General features: G+C 32.1%; 1 protein-coding gene and 1 long non-coding RNA gene across 4 annotated transcripts in view; one reads left to right on the top strand and one right to left on the bottom strand.

The window, feature by feature from the left end:
• Positions 1 to 19,287, bottom strand: part of LOC106679312 (uncharacterized) — a 67,464-nt gene that overhangs the window by 19,311 nt on the left and 28,866 nt on the right. The gene's annotated exons all lie outside the window — the stretch shown is intronic.
• On the top strand, positions 273 to 14,133 carry LOC106679313 (uncharacterized). 3 transcript variants are annotated; one of them, XR_010843222.1, is made up of 4 exons: positions 273 to 597; positions 2,628 to 2,970; positions 5,836 to 5,959; positions 13,564 to 14,133. It is a non-coding gene; the product is annotated as an uncharacterized lncRNA (long non-coding RNA). The 3 variants fall into 3 exon arrangements; XR_010843221.1 differs by having other exon boundaries at positions 275 to 597; positions 2,628 to 2,966; XR_010843223.1 differs by lacking the exon at positions 273 to 597 and adding an exon at positions 2,057 to 2,201 and having other exon boundaries at positions 2,628 to 2,966.

The raw sequence follows: 19,287 nt of genomic DNA, 5'->3' as shown, positions 1-19,287 counted from the left end.
AAAAATAGCGTTTTAAAATTAAATTATAAACATTACGTCACATCTTTCTTATTTGTCGTAATTGTGTAAAACAGATCCATTTATTGAAAAATACATATTAAGAGAATTACCAATAGTATAATTCCTTATCAGTTCTTAATTTACGATTTTCTTCCTGCTAAAAGGGTCAACTCGATATCCGGGTTGACATCCTGTCACGGCCTGAAAAATCAGATTTCCATTGGCCAATATTACTATTGGTCCGCGAAGTCACGTGGGTTCTGCCGTTGTTGTTTTATTTTGCTCATTGCTACGTTATTAGCTTGTAGTTATGGTGTTTAAAATATTTTTTTTTTAAAATAACTTTCAATTCTTAATTCGCTCACTGTCATTTTATCTTGGTTTTTCGCCATTTCTCCTGTTTTATATACTGCGTAACCGTGATTAACTGGCCAATAACGTGATTCAATGAACATGAGTAGTAATAAAACCAGTAGCAGTTTGGTTTCTTGGAGAGCTTTGATGCATTACTTCCGAAATAACTGTGTGAAATGTGGAATGATAGTGGTATTTTTAGTGTTTGACTTAAGCGATGAGTAAGGATATTCAGAAACGAAGGTACTGTAACTAGAATTAAGAAAATTGATGAAAACTTAATTTTTACCGGTTTCGAAAAAGGAGTGTTCTAAATTTTATTTTTAAGGAGATTTGTAGTACTTTTTTGTTAGTCTATTAAAATTCAGAAGACAGGAATGGTGGTATGGACAAAATCTTGGTAAATATATTGGGTAATCACAATCGCTTTTAAATTCTACCATCACTGGATGAACGTAACAGTTTATTCCATAAAATTCTAAGGAATCTCATATATTTTTCTCCCCAGTCTTATTTAATATGCAATTTTGCTCTTATTAGAAAATGCCCTTTATTTATTTGACGATTTTTCTGTATTCATGTCGGCTAATAGAAAAAATTTGAATATTTTTCTTACACATTTTAAATTTACCAAGTATATTAATTTTACCAATACTTTTTTGTTTAAACTTTTCTCATGCCTGTTGCGAATGTTGACACTTGACAACTTTTTTTCCCATTTAAACAAATTATAAAAAATCAGTTTCTTAACTTTAGAGGTATTAGCATTGGTTCTAAAGCTTATCTCTGGGTTAATTGTTTTATTGCAATTTTCTTGGTCTGAAGTAGGTTCTCATATCTCAAGTATCCCAATTTTTAGTTTTTAAATTAATGGGGTGGGAGGCGGGAGGGGAACCACTCCCCCTTGTCCATTTTCCAAAAATAGAAAATATTTGTTAAGATATTTAAGTATGGTAATGTAATTATGTCTGCTGGTTATCTTTTCGACTCATCCAGTACTCTACTTGGGGAAAACATAATGACCTTTTGAATTTGAAAGGTTTCAATCATAAGATATGCTCTACGATTAGTTTCTCACAATATAAAGCAGGAGGTTTCTGCTCATGTATTATTGTGTTGTGAGCTGTGCTGTGAGTTTTTTATTTACTCATATTCTGGTCTTTAAACTTGAAAAATATACATTAGTAGCTAACCACAAATTGAAAAATAGAATATATCAAACAACGATAGCAAATGATAAATGATTTGTGTACCGACAGGAGTAAAATAATTTTTGTAAGCTTCTGCCAAAGAAGGAAGTAAAATAACTACTATTTCTTATAAATCTACTGATAAAATATATCAATTACCTTTCAGTATCGTCGAAGAGGATCAAGCCAAATTTGAGGCGTACCTTACTAAACATTACCTCTTAAAACTCCAGAACGATTTGCCCTAATATTACGTTTGGAGTGAATAGATTTTAATTTCCCTATACATATGCAAAAAACAAAACAAAAAAATCTAAAACTAAATTAGTTGAAGGTCCAATATGACTGACTATTCATCTTACAATTTTGGCAATCATATAGAAATAGAAAATATGTTTTTAGCGTTTCTGAGAACTGTTTTTTTTTTCTTATTTTGAAAATTTTTTTTTTATAATCATTTTTAATGAAAAAGAATGGACATTTTTTTGCAATTGTAGATTTTTCAGGTCTAAAATAGTGTAGATATTATTTAAAAATATGATTGTTTTAAAACGTCAGCGTATTAAAATTATTTTCTAAAGAGATAAATTCTATTGATTTTTTTTTTTTTTGTTCATTTATGATTGTCATATCACATAGATAATAGGATATGACAAGGTATAGTAAGCCTGTAATTTGAGGTTTCCTTTTATTTTCATTTTAGGTTACAGTTATTTAATTTTTACTCCAAGATTGTGTTATCTTATTATAGGAAGTTTAGAAAACGCTTTCTTCCAATAATTAGATATTTCTTCTCAACTTCAATTTAATTAATTTGTGTAGGAACTTTGTTGTTGAGGGAATTCTTACTATATCATTCATTTAGATTTTATTTCACAACAGGAATAAATCACAAATAAATGGAATATAAAAGAGTTCAATGAAAAATGGTAAACGTTTTATATCCATCTATATGATCGTCTTGCTACGGGTTGCACACAATAGTGCATTTTTGGCATGGCTTTTGAGAATGGAGGTATTAAGAGTAGGATTGAAGGTACTTCAATTCAAATTTTTTAATATATTTTATTTATTGTGTTTCAGAGGCTAGCTAATAACTGCAAATACTTCCTAGTTTAACAAACAGAAACAGTGCTCGAACATTTTAGGAGAATAATGAACACCCCAACAGCATTCTTAAGGAAAGGATTTGTTATTATCAATAGAACTTTAGACGACTTTTGTTATTTTAATTTCATCTTTTTTATGTTTACATCCTATAGATTGAAGATTAAGTCGTTGATTTTGTAAAAAACTTAAAACCGAAGAGGTTATTTAATTTAAGTAAACGGTATTATATATTGTTTGATTTCATAATTGAGTTTATTTCGTTCAATTTTAAACATGAAACAGAAGTTTTAAGCCAGAAGTAATCCAAACCAAGTATGTAAGAAAATATTTTATTTTTTTTCTTTCTTTTTCTTTTTCTCTTTGAAACATAACAGCTCTTTGCATGTGAAATGAATTTTTCAAAAATCGATTTTAAAAGATTTGTTTTTATTTTGAATTATCTTAGAGAAAAGGCTGTTCTGAATATAGGTTGGATATAGATATGATATGTAGATATATTATCTGAATATAGTTAGTTTAACTCTAGCAGTCTATTTTTTTTAGAACAAGGAGTTGGTTTTTAGAAAAGTTTGAAGTTGGTGTAGCTTCATGTTTTGGAACTTCATTACAAGCCAATGTGTGTTTAAAACCGGGACATTTTGACATTTGACATAAGTTTCAACTCAGGATTTTTTTTTTTCCAAAATATAGTCAAATCCATAAAGATTATTGTATTCCTTTGAGATGTTTCCCATATCTACAAGACAGTTTAAGGTCATTTTGGATGATTATTAGGTTTATAATTTAGAAGTGTAGTTTCTAAAGGACATTTATTGGTTTTAGCTTAAGAAATGGAATGGGATTACAATTATTGTATCTTTGTACTACTAGCAAATAAATTGGTTAAGCATAACTGTTCACCTGATAGGAGGTGCTTGGCTCTCTTTACTTTCCTTATCACGGAGGTAAGAAAAGTATTGTCCCCTCATTAAGAAAAACTTAGTATCCAGTCCTTCTTAGAAGTTTATTTACTTGGCCTCACAACAATTTAAAATTGGAACAATAACTTTATCATTAAAGCAATCCTTATTTTTTCTGAATTTTTTCTTAAAGTAAAAAAATTGCTGAATTATATAATTTAACAAAATAATAATAATAGTAATCATAAAATTACTAATTACTGTACTTACTAAATTACTGGATACTGTATTTTTAATTACCAACTTTTCCAAACATTAAAAAAAAAAAATAATAAAACTTAAAAAACGCAGTATGTGACAGTTTAACTATTTTTTCTCATCCTTCTATCAATCACTGACAAATCTTAACTTTACTTGAACACAATGCATTCATATCTAGATAAAATTTACATTGTACTCAAGACTTACTGCAAAGGATTTTCAATTTTAATTACACTGAGTATAAATTTGTAGAAATCGACATTTTTACAGTAAATATGCAGTAAGTTATACGTAGTTACTTTACTTTTTTACTGAACAGTAATATGTTTCTGCAATGTGTAAACCAGTTGCTAGAACTAAACCTATAGCATTTTAAGACATAGTTAAGTAAATGATTAATATGAAATTGGTGAATGACAAAATCTTTCTTATTTAAATATAACAATTTATTTCACATATCACGACATTTCGGGGTTATCCCCCATCTTCAGGTTGCTAGAAAACTAAATAGTGAATGATTATATTTACTGCATTTTTACATGTTTAAATCGAAAGGATTGTAGCTGCAGCCGAGAATAGGGAAGAGCTTAGAGAACTCCCTTTGCTTACCCGCAAACCCAACTTTTTTAAAATTTAATTGACATTTACAACTGTATTTACATAAAAATATATCAAGTAAATTTGATGTTATGGATGATTTTATTTTTGATGAAGTAAGTAGCATTGAGGATTTTGGATTGTAAGTATTGGATATGAGAGGAATTCGAAGGTTTACTGGAACCCCAAAGCTCAACTCCATATACCCAGATAGGCCTTATTATAGTCGTGCAAATCAGTATGTTGTAATGGATTGAAATTTTAGACCTTTGTCAAGAAAAGTTTATAATAGTTTGAATTGACGTGCAGTTTCCTATATTTTCAGTCTTGTGTGTGGATTCCAAGTTAGTCGTTTGTCCAGATGTAGTCCAAGGTAGCGGATCTGTTCGACAGGAGTAAGAGCAACATTATTAAGGGATAGTGTAGGACAGTCGTTAGGTTTACAACGAAGGGTAAAGGTGATATGATGGGATTTACTCAACTTAAAACTAAATATCGCTACACACCTGGTTCCTCGGTTTTCCGAGTCCCTTCGGCTTCTAAGTTCGGGAGCATGGTCCTCTACACGTAGCAGTGGAAAATGCTAACTACCATTCGACAGAGCCAGAGGACGTGGTGGCCAAGAGTATACATATGTCACCTGAGCAACCTAGAGTCAGAAGTCGCCCAGCCCGGATCGAAACACCAATCCTGTTTGGATGGGTTAAAATGTATTTCGTCGCGAACCGTAGGAATGAATATGACTTTCACACTATGGTTACAGTAATCTGCATGGTAATAATTCTGTATGACTGAAATGGACAGAAAGAAAAGAAAAGTTCTCCAGGATCGTTTCACCTTTCGTTCTTCATTTTCCATCCTTCCAAGCTCTCTTCGGAAGCTTTTACTAACTTGATTCTGGTTTTTATTGACATATATGTATGTAACAGGTTAACATCACAATATTAGAGAAATTGATTACACTGGTTCCTGTCTTTATTATTCATACTTTTTGTCTTCCGTAAACATAGGAACTGGCGCAAGGCTTCAATGATTTATTTTTTTAAATATGGTTTCATGTTTACAATTTATTATCATCACCCATATCACAAACATTAACAGTACTCAATCAATGGATTGTTTTCACTTGTGGAATTTCCACTGATAGAACAACGGTTACTTGAACTCTACCTACAGGTTCATCGGGGAACCGAACACATCTTTTCCTACTCGATGGAAGACCAAAGCTCGTTATGATTTGATTCGTAAACCTCCGCACACAGAAAAAAAAACGAGGAACTTGGTTAGTCGAACCAATGGTGGCCAACCGGATATCCCAATGTACGAGCTTAACACTTTTTAGTACTAGTACAGTGTTGATGTTTATTAGAATTTTGTTATTTATAAGTACAAATTTAATTAAAAAAGTATTGTTATGATTTTAGGTTGGTAGCAGCTTTCGGTTTCCGTTTACTTAAGAGATAAATAGATCCTCAACGAGTCTTTGGACTATGTGGTCGGAGTCTTACCACGTTGAGATACTTGTGAGTGGAGGTTGAAGAGAAGATTGTGAGTATCATTAAGTTCGATTTATGTTGCAAAGGGGCATGTTACCATGTCGTAGAAATATGAACTTCTCTTTGTACTCGTTTACTAAGATACCGCGACTCATATCGTGATCGGTCCGTATTTACATAAAAGTGTCCTTTGGGGTTAATTGAGAATAGTCATAAATATTGTGAGTACAAAATAACTGTCAAAGCAATATCTAAGGAATTGGAGTGGTGCTTAGTGTTAGAAGAAATGACCAACGCTGGTGTCCGATTCTCTTCAAGACGCCATCCGCAGATATGGTAGTCTACTACAATTATTTTTGAGGTACCTAAGACTTCTCGAATTAGTGTCCCCCACACCCACGGAATGAAAACCCAAACTGCCCATTTTGGTTCGCGTTGGTTGGTTACCTATACATAGAATAACTCACCTCCCCTCCTTTTAGAAAAATAGTTTTTACTTTTCTAAGGTAAATCTTTTGTTGACTGTACTAAGAGGCGATTTTATTATTACGGTGCGTTATCGGACTCTCATAAAACCTAGCATAAAATTTATGCGCGAAACGGTCACCTCTAAATATAATAATTGTAAGCCACCCGTTAATTAAGCATTTCAGTTCTTAACAATTATGTGATCGGTTATTGAAAAAGCAAGAACATCAGCAGGCCATGCCGTCCGATACTGCTACTAATAACTTGATTGATTGAATCATTACATTTCTTAAATTAAAACCTGCTTCTCAAAATAAAGAGCGGAGAAAAAAAACGTATAAGCGGCATCAGATACTGGAGACCGATTATTCGGTTATCAGTCCACATTCAATTGATGCATTGAACAGTTTATTTAGTTTACATGTATCGCCAAAATATGTCAGTATCGCTTAGTACCTATATCGGTCTCCGGCGTCCGATGTACTTGATAACTAACTACCTTAGGTTATCCGGCACCGAACCGGTTGGTAAAGGATTTCAAAGATTTCACACACCGCAGCTTACGTGTTGAACCTAGTTTAGCTTATGTGTAGAATTTTTAACTAACCGGTGCTTATTTTATTTTGATGGATATTAATGCTGCTTAAAAATAAATAAAAATGGTTTCGTTTTCCAATTAGAGCTGGCCATTCAATTGGTTACCAAGAGTGAATGGTACAAATCTAGATTTGTTGTTCACGTTATGCATGAGATATCCATGTCAACCCTCCTAATCCAGACGAGAAAATGTTTAGTTGTTATGTTAAAACGTTTCTACATCACGCCCTCAAGAAACTGTGTTATCTCATATTAGTGGAGGTATATTGTCACAGAAAATTTATGTCCCGGCCATTGGTTACAGGCTATATCTATAATTTTGGAGCTTCTAAAAATTTTAAATTGTAATTTTGTTAGTGGTGAAATATTTTTTATTAGATAAGATATTAAACTCATCTTTATATAAAAATCGGAGGTGACTCTTAGGTAATATATGGTGTTTTGAAAGTGAAAAAGCTATGTTGTTGAGGTATAGTAATTTGGTAGTATGGAAGATAATTAATGAAGCGTTTTGAAACCAATAGGCCTATGTCTTATTCAAGGTCAAATTATTCATTATATGATAGGAAAACTGGTTTAATATTTTTTGCACAGGAAAGATCTGTCAAATACTGAAGTTGGAAAGATTGTGCCTGGACAGAACAAGAATATGACTTTTCAATGCATTTAATTTCAAAATAATCAGTTTTTTCTAAGGGTTATAGCTGAGCTTAACTGATTTTCAAATTTGGTGGTTTAAGTTATATTTATGTTATTCCATGAATATTTCGAAACAACTTAGGTTGAAAGTACTGTCATCTCTTGATAGTCCTGTCCAGCTCTGCTTTCTTTTTATTTGTTTATAAATTAAATAGATGTTGTATGAATGGACAGTGAATCTCAACTTAAGTGTTCTTGAGAGCATCTCCATTTTTTTTTTTGATTCTAGTACTTTTATAATACTCAAAAATTGAACTCGAAAATGTTCATTTTTGTGGCAATCATTAACTAATGATTTAAGTTGACCCTAAATCCAAAGAAAAAAAAAATCAATGGCATTTCCATTGGTTCATAGCATGCCCTTAATCATCTTCCATACTATACCTCAACAACATACCTATTCAGTTTTAAAACACCTTATATAAGCTAAGAGTCACCTTCGAACGGTTATTTAACATGGAATATCCATATTTCTTAGCACCCCTCATATTCCTCCCTCCTAAAAAAACCCTGATAACCATCTCAATCTTTTTAGAGCTCCTAAGATTCCGTGATTCATTTCCCTGAAGTAATCTCCTATTATATTCCCTTATTCTTCTCTACTTTGACCACGGATGCTTAGTGTATAGATTATTTGATGAATACGATATGAGGCTGAAAAAGATAATTGAACTGTATCATAGGATACATATTAGGTATTCCCAGGAGTTCTCATATCTCTCTCTCTTTTATTCTGAGTTAGGTTTCTCCTAATATCCAAAGACAATACTTTCTTGGCGCATTTATATTCTATTCTTTAAGAACTGAAAAACTATTCTATATAATTGACTTCACCCTTCGTATATCTATCCACCTGGTTAATACAAGATCTCAACGTAACTACATCTCTTACATCCCTTCCCACCAAATTGCTTGCTTTGAAAAATACTTTGTCGTTTGAACTACCTCATTTTGGAATTTCTTACCCATATTTATTCGTTTAGTTTCCTTGTCATCCAAACATCAATTATATACCCATCTGCTTGATTATCAATCAAACGTATACTTGTACTTGTAAATAATAAATATCCATGCATAGCTAAATAAATAAATTTGTGTCTTTTTTTTCATCTCTTGTTTTTATTTTACTTATATAATTTTTTTTTATCTAACCTCACATAATGTATCAGACAAATGCTGCTCAAATTTTCCTTCATTGTTATTCTCAGGGGGCCTAGTGTCCCAGAATAAACGGAATTTCGAAGCATCAGGTCGTATTTATATTTTGACTAATATGAAAGTCGTAACGATAGTAGAGTATTGTTAATCCTCAAGACATCGGTAAGGGAGGAATCTACTATAAATTACGAACGGGCAAGAAAGATATAGGGAATATGAGTAGAGGAGAGGAGATGGTGTTGGTCCAGCAAATTGTAGAGGGAGTGGAACCTGTAATGGTTCGGACAATGGTGACAGAGAACAATGGGAGCACACTTAACAAAGGGACTCTGATAACGGGGGGCAGATTACACCCCCCCTTCTCTCCTCCTCTCTCCCCCCTCCTGTCGCCTCCGCCTTAGCATCAAATATTGATGGCTGCTCAGTCAACAAGTAACCTTCTTTTATTGTCTTTTTATAATATCGGTCAGTCCATTTATTGATATTAACTAAGTATCTCTTTAAGCATGTACTGTGTGACCTAAACGAAACCAAATGTTCTGTCCGTAGCTAAACAAAAAAACATATATGGGGTGTCATATGTATGTGTATACGTAACCTTAAAATTTCCTAATTTAAATAATTCCACTATATGATTTAAATCCTTCAATTGGCCCTTATATCGCTGTATAACATTTTATTTTACCGTTTTTAAAAACTGGTAATCCTTGAACTGTACTGCTACAAGCCATTAAGAGCTCTGGTTTCAGCACTCAGTAGCAACGTATTTTTTCTTGACCTACTGATATGTAAACAAGTGATGTAGTCAGATCGACCACGCTCAATTTACGTTTATCCCTCGACCCATATAGAGAGGACTGTATTCACACTTTATAGAGGCTGAGTGCGCCCTAAGATATTTCCCAATCCACAACTGATTAAATATAAAATAAATTTTCTTCCCCTTCCTGCCTGAATTCTTTAGACGGGATACAAGTTTTTAGCGCTTTGCCGATTCAGTTATCCTACTCACTTGTTATACGGGTAAGAGGTGAAATTGTATTTTAATAGTTCTCAACGTTCATTCTTAAACATATACATGGCTTGGGTACAAGGTTGCCGAACAAGAAGTGTTGGGTGAGGACACTTGTGGTGGAGGAATTGGTTGGCTTATAGATTTGGTGTCACGAGCCTCCCATTCACTTTTAACCGTTTGCCTTCTTAAATCTCGCCGAATACTTTATATCCTCCTTAGTGTTAGCAAGAGAAATCGTTTATCTACTGTCTTAGTGTCGTACTTGTTTTTTATTCACTATATAAAAAACAAGTACGACACTAATATAATTACTACGATACTAATATATACGACACTAATATGCATTTATAGATGATTAAAATGTGACATTTTTTTTTTTTTCGGCCAAGACTCCCATCGGAGTCCTATTATACTGCCTAACCATGGTTGGGGGTCAAAGTTCTTCATTTTGTGAGACCGTCACGCAATGAAAAAAGTCAACGCCCCAGGCCGGATTCGAACCGGCACCGCCAATAGACATCAAATTGGTAAGACTGTGTCTTAACCACTGAGCTATGGGCGGCCCTTGTGACATATTACGAAAAGACATATCCCTCAGTTCCTTGGGTGTATCATCATGTCAGTAGGTGCTAGACTTCGTGCTAATTAGCAAATATTGTTCTACTTAACAAATACTCGATTCCATGCGAACTTATCTTATTTTAGGTTTCTCGTCAAGTACTTTAAACAAGTGTCCTATTTATTTGATTAAATCCGTTTCATTTATTACTGTCCATTCTTCAACCCTTTCCCCCGGGGCTTTTCTCTTCCCTACCTTTTATTCTAGACAAAGAATGATCAGAATCTTAGAAGTTACAAGACTTCGAGTTACCCAACAGTGTGTCAATGTGTTAGTTGTAAAGCAGTCGCCAGTAGATATTAAATTTGATTGTGATAACGTTTAATATTGGATGTACGATATAATTGAAAAAAAAATGGTTATATTGGTTAGTTCTGACGAAGAAGCGGTTAATTTCGGTCCTTTATTTGACAGTAGGCTTTAGTTTACAACAGTTATCCTGTAAAGTTATACTAATTATTGGGTTTATTAGATATTATTGGTTATTATAGCTTTAGTTAGATTAGAGCCGTCAAAATGCGATCGCTTGCAAGTAAACCTTCACCGGTCATAACCAGCGGGGGCTGGATAAATTGTACGCATCAAGTCCAACATATATCGTCAAGCGCTGTTTTAATTCAGAAAGGAATGAGGTTAACATTTATTAGTTCTAATAAAACTTAAGTTATTGCTTAATAACCTTCCCTCATAAATATTCTATATATACGAGATCGGTATAAGTATTGGAAAACCATATAATCGATATATCTGACGCCATAAACATATTTTTTTTAAAAATTATTGTACAAGGAATTAACGAGGAGACGATTTTGATATACCTCTTCCTCTTCGTTTCAATTTTTTTTTTTAAACTTCTTTTTTGGTACCCAGCCTTATCGCACATTCACACCATAGAACCTGCACTATTAAGCAGCTTGCCATTTTTGAGATACAGTGATTAATAAGTCAAGGAGTAAGTGAAATCTTTTCTTTTATATGCTAAGACAGGTTTCAACTTTTGCTAATACTGGCCTGATATAGACAATGTTTGTTTGGTAAAGCATTAAATTATCCTTTAAATGAATACCTATGACGTGGCAGAAAATGTGTAGTTTCCAATTAATTCGAAATTATTTTTTAGTTAATCCAGTTTTTCCGAAACCAGCCTTATTTAACATCAAGAGCATAAGAAAAATTGCCGTTAATAATTTAAGCTTCATAATAATTTTCTGCATGTGAGTTGTAACCGAGAAGTACAGTCCGGTTCATTTTACAGAATTTAAGATATTTAAAAACTATATAAAATTATGATATTAAAAAAAAAAAAAAAAGCTTGCTCGACATCTGTATTAACTGTGAATTTTTTTTTTTATTATTTTGATTAATTTTTGTATTCACGTGACAAATGGATTTCTTTGGGAGTAGGGAAGCATAACAGCGAAGACGATTTAGTTTTTTAAAAAATTAATCTTTTGAAACGTAAATAAAGAAAACAAATATATTCATTTTGAGAAATAGAGGTATTATTGTTTGGATGTAAAATTATCTATATTACAATATAAACATTTTATTGACTTCTTACAAAATTGAATAATATTATAATAAAAATATAATTTAAATAAAAAGAAGAATTGTGATCGGTATAAAATATTTTTAAAAATCTCATTAAAATTATTCATAAAAATAGCTAAAATAAGTTGAGGAAGAACCAACTCGATATGAATTCACTATTTTTAGCAAGGGTTTTAAGGTTGATTAATGTTTATTTTGTATTAAATAATTAATAATTTTTAAAAAAATATTATTACAATGTAGAGCTAAAACTGATATCCACCTTTGGGTTTATAACGGTCGACTATTTCCATAAACTTCAGACCACTGATTCAATTATCTGGCATGTTGATCCATCCAAAACAGATTAATACAAATGGACTCACTTGGAATAATCTATGGTAAATCTGGTCAATTACCTCGATGACGGCTAATATTCAACGCTAATCATTATTGATTGCATAAGTATTAGGTGTGCTTAATAATTAGTATATTAATGTTCAATCAGCGTTATATTTTTTACCAGTGATGTTTATAAACATTTATTACCATTCGTTGCAATGATTAAAAAATAGTTCAGTCGTTGAGAATGTTCTATAGTTAAAACCCGTCATCAATGATTTATTGCAAACAGAAAACGATTATATATATACACAAAAACTTATATAAATTTTCTGTGAAACAATCGTATTAAAAGGAAATGGTAAACATAACAAAATAAATAAAGAAAATTGATTTAGTAGTTTCCAAAAGGAAGATGGTCAATATTATTAGAAAATATTAAATATAGGCAGACACCAAACGATAATATACATAATAAAGGGAATAAATTATATAAAATTATGTACATTTATAAAAGAGAAAAATGAAATAAAATTCAAAGAATGGATAAAGTAATATAACATAGTGAAGAAAATAAAATATAGAAAATTAAACAGAGGTACAAATGTGTTGTAAATTTATATCATAAAAGTATTAATTATAAAGTAATAAATGTATGAATTAGACGGAAGTATCAGATGATTATAAAATACAGATAAAATTTATTAATATAAATTATAAAAGATGGATATTTATCTTTACTTTATATTCTTCTGATACTTCCACTTTATACTTACATTTATTATTTTCAATTTTTTATTTCCTTCATTATATTATATTTATTGTATCCATTTTCATTTTTTTATTCATTTGGTGTCTGCCTATATTTAATATTTTCTTAAATTTCCTAATATTAAATTTATTTCTGCATTATTTTATATTTTTACTTTCATACGTAAATCCTGTTGGTCCTGGTTTCATTATTTTTTTTATTCTTAACCTTTATTCTTATTTCCCATATTTTTTATCTACTTTTTTATTTATTATTTCCGTTTTCATTAATTTCCTAATACTTTTTTATAATTATTGTTTATTTATACTTTTCACTGTACATCTTAATTTTATTCTCTTTAATTTATTTTATTCATTTTTATATCAATTTTCACATTATCATATTTAGCCACACCTTAGTTTGTTTTTATTTTATGTGATATGTTTTCTTATTTAAATAGTTTTATTACTATTTCAGTTCTTTTGACCGCACCGAGATCATCTTCGTTTTATATATTACACTGGGTCAATCAAACATCTTCCAATTAAATACTTTCCCTTATCCAGTGATGAGATCAGATCATATTCAGAACAATGAACAATGGAATCCTATCTACCGAGGTACAGAAATCATATACTGCTGAGAAGGAAAATATCACTTTCAAATGTTCAGATATGGAAGACTTGTTGAAGTTGGAGGTAGGAAATTTTAAAATTATAATGAGACAATTTGAACTAAAAATAACGAAAAATGATTGACCTGAACATAACCGACCTCTAAACATCCAACATTTTAAGGAGGACATAGAAAGAGCAGCGATTAAGAAGTGACCAAGACATGAGAAGTTGAGCTACTCTTTGACTCGATGAAAGTGGACAAAGTGGTCCCTATTCAGTGCAGTTTCAGCATGGTCAAAGAAAGTTACTTGCTCTTCAGTATCTCTTCTGGACGGCGGAGAAAAGGGAAATATTGGGCGTTAAAAAATAGTTGGGACTTATAATTTCTTGCTTCTATTTATTTTGAATTAAATAATTTTTATAGAATTAATTAGCGTACATACGGTAGTTTTAACTAATTATAAATTAATTAATCGATATAAAAAATATTATTTTTCTAAATCATCGTAAGTATTCAACAAGTGTATTGAATTATCTTATTTTGGTATTTTATTATTAAACAAAGCACTTAGACCACTCTTGCCAATTCTTCTATTGAAGAAATAACATTTCAAAATTATATAAAGAAGTATATATTTTCCTCATTCCTAAGATCTTCAAAGAAAATGAAAAATGTCCCTCTTACAGAATTAACAAGACCTAAAGGAATTTTTTTTTTAAATTATTTATTTAATGTAATTTACAACTGTACAAAATAATACAATAGGTAAATGTGTTGTATGTTTCACATACAAATAGAAAATCTTGGGAAGGTACCACCAATGGGTGGTTCAAACATTAATTTAAATTAGAAGGTCCCGTGGCCATCTTCTTTTCAGACGCCTCGGAGGATTATAAGGGATTGTTAAGAATGAAAGATTAAGAATTAATGGGTTAGGATGGTTAAGGAGTTTGGAATGAAAAGACGCATATCTTGTTTTGGGTCAAATCTGCAACGAATGGGATGTTAACGTCTTTGTGAATGAGCTTATTTGTGACGTAATAAGGAGCATCAAGGATTTTACGTACGATTTTGGATTGTAACGATTGGATTCGGGAAGAATTTGATGGTTTGGTGGAGTCCCAGAGCTCAATTCCATATGTCCAAATTGGTCTGATTATCGTAGTGTATATTAATTTTTTGTAGTGAATGGGAAGTTTAGAGCGTTTGTGAAGTAAGTGTTGTAGCAATCGGAATCTACGTGCAGTTTCTTGTCGTTTCAGTCTTGTGTGTGAATTCCAAGTAAGTCTCTTGTCAAGATGGAGTCCTAAGTATCGAATCTGTTCAACAGGCGTTAGTGGAGTATTTAGAAAGGATACTGTAGGACAGGAGGGCAGAAGTTTACGACGGAGAAAAGGAAAACTAAATCACTAACGATCACTCGGTAACTACACCTAATTCAGGAACCTTTTTTTTTTTTATCCCCACTTATTCGCCTTTTCTGGAACACGCACCCCGTTTGGAGTAGAGTGCGCACTGGCTTGCGCATACCACTGCTGTGAATAATCAAAAAAATATTCTGTTTCATCTTATTATACAATGTTCTTTTTTTAGGGAAAAGTGTTGTGTTTAATTTTTATTTTGGGAACATTTTCTAAAACTGTGGTACAGACCAGCTATCGATGGAGTCCCTTACCGATGGGACTGTACCTTGTCCGTGTTCTGCATCCGTTTAGGCCGAGTAGAAGACGTTTTTGTAATAAGATTACTAATTTTATTTTCGTGCGAAATTACTTTTTGCGGTAGGAGCCCGTTTTGGAGCCTTGATTGGGGGACTCAGGGTTCCTCAAAACGTATATATACCCCTAAAGCTTGAATTCGAAATTTTTCACGATCATAATACCATACCGCCTTACTGTGTTTACCATATATAGTTTTGTGAAAGGAAATATATTCAACAAGAATGTTAGTTAAGTTTGAGTCTCAGATCACAGTCAAACCGGGATGTAACATGACAATTCAATGAAATACTACCTGAAAATTCACCACTATCTTTGAAATTGGGCTCCAAATAACTAATCCACAAGGTGGTTTGAAAAATGCGTTCTGCACATCTGTTTGTCTTGCGTTGTGACGTAGCTCTTCTTATCCTGATAGATGTGAAAGTAAAAAAGCTAATTTCATAGGAATACCCGGCATTTTAATTTGTTCGATTAAGATAGAAAGGGTATAGTTATACTTAAAAGTTTTAATTTTATATTGCAACCTATGTATTAAAGGACTCGTGTTTAAACCACTGTTGTCTATTCTGTAGTAATTGAACTAAGCTTGTTTAGGTCCTATATTCATCTAAACACTCAAATCGTATGCCAAAGTTTTCAAAAATAAAATTAGCAACATTTATCTGTTTTCTAATTTCTTACTTTCAAGTAAATATAGTTGAATTTATCAGGCGAATTAATACAGGTTCGGGAATGTACAAATAATAATAGATAATTGTACTCAATTATTGTTCTGTATTTAGTGCGAGATTCAATTTCGCCAAAATTGTATGCATGCTTGGGGATAAATTGTAGAGTTTTCGAATTGAATATAATATTAGAATTTTTTTTCTGTCATACGCACTAAAAATAAGTCGCCATCGATCAAATTGAAAGCTTTTTTTTTCATATACTCTCTCCCTAAGGTACGGGTAAGGATCGGTAAACAATTTATGGTAGTCTAGGTTCAAGTTTAATATTCCGAACCGTTGGGGGTTCTGGCTTCTTGCGGGGGGCGGCAGCCATATGTAATCTGAGGGACAAAAACACTTGAGCAAAAAGAGGCTCTGCACCAACTTGCCTTATCTCTGGAAATTCTAGAATATACTGTGTTATCATAACTACTATATATCAGGCTAGAGTAGCTCAACTATGAGTTCTCAAGTCCTGTGCTTGTACAAGGTACCCTCCTGTCCAGCTTCGTTAGAAAGTCGCATAAGTTAACAAGATAGATCAGTTGTAACTACATTTAGTTCTTATAATAATTACAGTGTGTACTAAATTTAATGTTTAAATTAATTAGTTGAAAGTAGAAAACTGTATTATGGATTCATGTTAATGTGTTATGCCTCTCGTGAGACAATTATTTATGTTTAATGTTTTTCCTTTTCAGAAGAACCACATACATAAATAAAAAAGGTACATACAAGATAAAAAAGGTACACTATAGATCTGCCGTAATTTTTATTTTTAATAATTTATTTATTGTTATTTACAATTGTTTAAAAATATATACAACAAGTAAATTTGCTATAGGTGACATAGTGACATGATTCAAACATGTGGAGAATCTACCCATTGATAGAACTCCAATAACATTTGTAGAGGAGAAGATTTCGAGGCCATCTTCTTTTCATACGTCTAGGAGGATTATTAGGTAATGAAGAAGAAGCTAGGTTGGAAACAAATGGATTTGGGTGATTGAGAAGTTTATCATGGAAGGATTGCTATTTGGTTCTGGCCAAATCGGAAACATATGAGACATTGAGGTCCTGATAGATGACTTGATTCGTGACAAAGTAAGGAGCATTAAGGATTTTACGAAGGATTTTGGACTGTAGGGATTGGATTCGGGAGGAATTTGATGGTTTAGTAGAGCCCCAAGCTCAACTCCGTATATCCAGATAGGCCTTATAGTAGTCATGTAGATCAGTCTTTTGTAATGGATTGGCAGTTTGGACCGTTTGTCTAGTAAAGGTTGTAATAGTCGGAATCGGAATCAGTCTTGTATGAGGATTTCATGTCAGTCGTTTGTCCAGATGTAGCCCTAATTAACGGATCTGTTCGACAGGAATAAGTGGGATATTATTAAACGATACTGTGGGACAAGAGGTCAATGGTTTACGACGAAGGGTAAATGTGATTGATTTATTGGAATTTATTTTAATCCTCTAGTTTTGGCACCATTCTTCAAGGTAGTGATGTGGGATTGGAGGGTTTGGGATACAACGTAAGGATCATTGTTCACTCACAATATACATGTGTCATCGGCATATGTGGTTAGAATAGTATGAGAATGGGTTGGGATGTGAGCTGCAAAAACTGTATATATAATAGGACCTAGGATACTACCCTAAGGTACGCCAGCAGACTGACGGAATAGGGATGAATAAGCGCGGTTGCGATTTACTTGAAATAATCTGTCGGAGAGATAAGAACGGATAATGAGGAATTATGTAGGGGATAGGATTTTACAGATCTTGTATAACAGTCCTGGGTACCAGACTCGATCAAAAGCTGCTGTAATTTAAGTTAAAATCTATTCATCACAGGAATACCGGGGTACTTTGGCGTGTTCAAATAAGGTAAAGAGGGTGTACTTGCCCCCCCTTTTCTGGGATTATTTTCCAGAAACTCTTTAAGGACCAGCTTTTTAAATTGTAATATCTTTTTTTATTTATTTAATACCAAATTGGCCTGGGCCTGTTTCATAATGAAAGCTAACATTATTAGTTCAAAATACAAGTATAGAAACAACGTGGTAATTACACTAATACTTTTTTTTTCATAACAGGGAGGACTATTAGTGATATTATAGGAGTTAAAAAGTACTAAAGTACAAGTCAGTGTAATTGTGTTAAGTTAAGTCGACAAGACTAATAGTATTAGTTTGTACTTTATTATGAAACAGGCCCCAGGTTTCTTATCGCAAACAACGTATTTATGAGCCGGCAATTACCAATAATGAGAGTACCTATTTAATTAAATTTAACTTTGTTCTCAACCCGGTATTGTCAATACATAACATTTTATATATAATACGTGATGCTTATATATCGCTGTTTGTATGAATTAATTCTATAATATCAAAACATTAATTAATCAAAGAAAATAGAAAATAACTTATATTAGTGATAAACTTACAGTATTATTAAATTGTGAATTTCATATAGGATTTTATTCAAAATGTGCTTCATCGTTTTGTTTTTATGTACTCAAATTATATTTAATGGGCGTATAATATTTGCTATGATATACACAACGAATGGGCAAGATTCTTATATCTTACTTTTATGATCTTAGTTCTATATTACATTTATATTCATTATTTATTATTAGAATCACTAGTTTTCCTGAGCTAAGGTTGATAAAAATTTTAGTGGTTCATCGTCTATTACGTTGTTATTTTTGATGGTAACATTTCTTATTTATAACCTTGCAAATTATCATTTTCGATGAAATACGACAATAAATAGTTCCAAAAAACAAAAATTCTAGTGTTTAAACAAAAAAAAAAAAGTTCTCTGGAGGACGGAAGTTACAACAAAAGGTTAGGGAGTGACAGCCGTTGGTCAATCTGCTTCGGTAAGAAGTTGATCCTAAAGCATTTGTCTTAGCTCGGAACCATCTGTATCAATCATTTCCTCATTCGCCTCTTCAGTTTAAATACGCCTACTCTACAGGAGGATATATTGCACTTAGTCTCCACTTCTCGAGGCGATACTTTTATCGCCATGTTTCTTAATCGATTTTTTTTGCCTGTCCAAGTGTGTTACTTTATACGTGAACCAGCGAAAAGAAAGTAATAGAACTAGAGAGAAATACTTTATTCATATATGCTGCC

This window comes from Halyomorpha halys, unplaced genomic scaffold, assembly GCF_000696795.3.
Source record: "Halyomorpha halys isolate HHAL.00 unplaced genomic scaffold, Hhal_1.1 Scaffold194.1, whole genome shotgun sequence".
Classification (NCBI taxonomy): Eukaryota; Metazoa; Arthropoda; class Insecta; order Hemiptera; family Pentatomidae; genus Halyomorpha; species Halyomorpha halys.
This window is presented reverse-complemented; position numbering and strand designations above follow the sequence as displayed.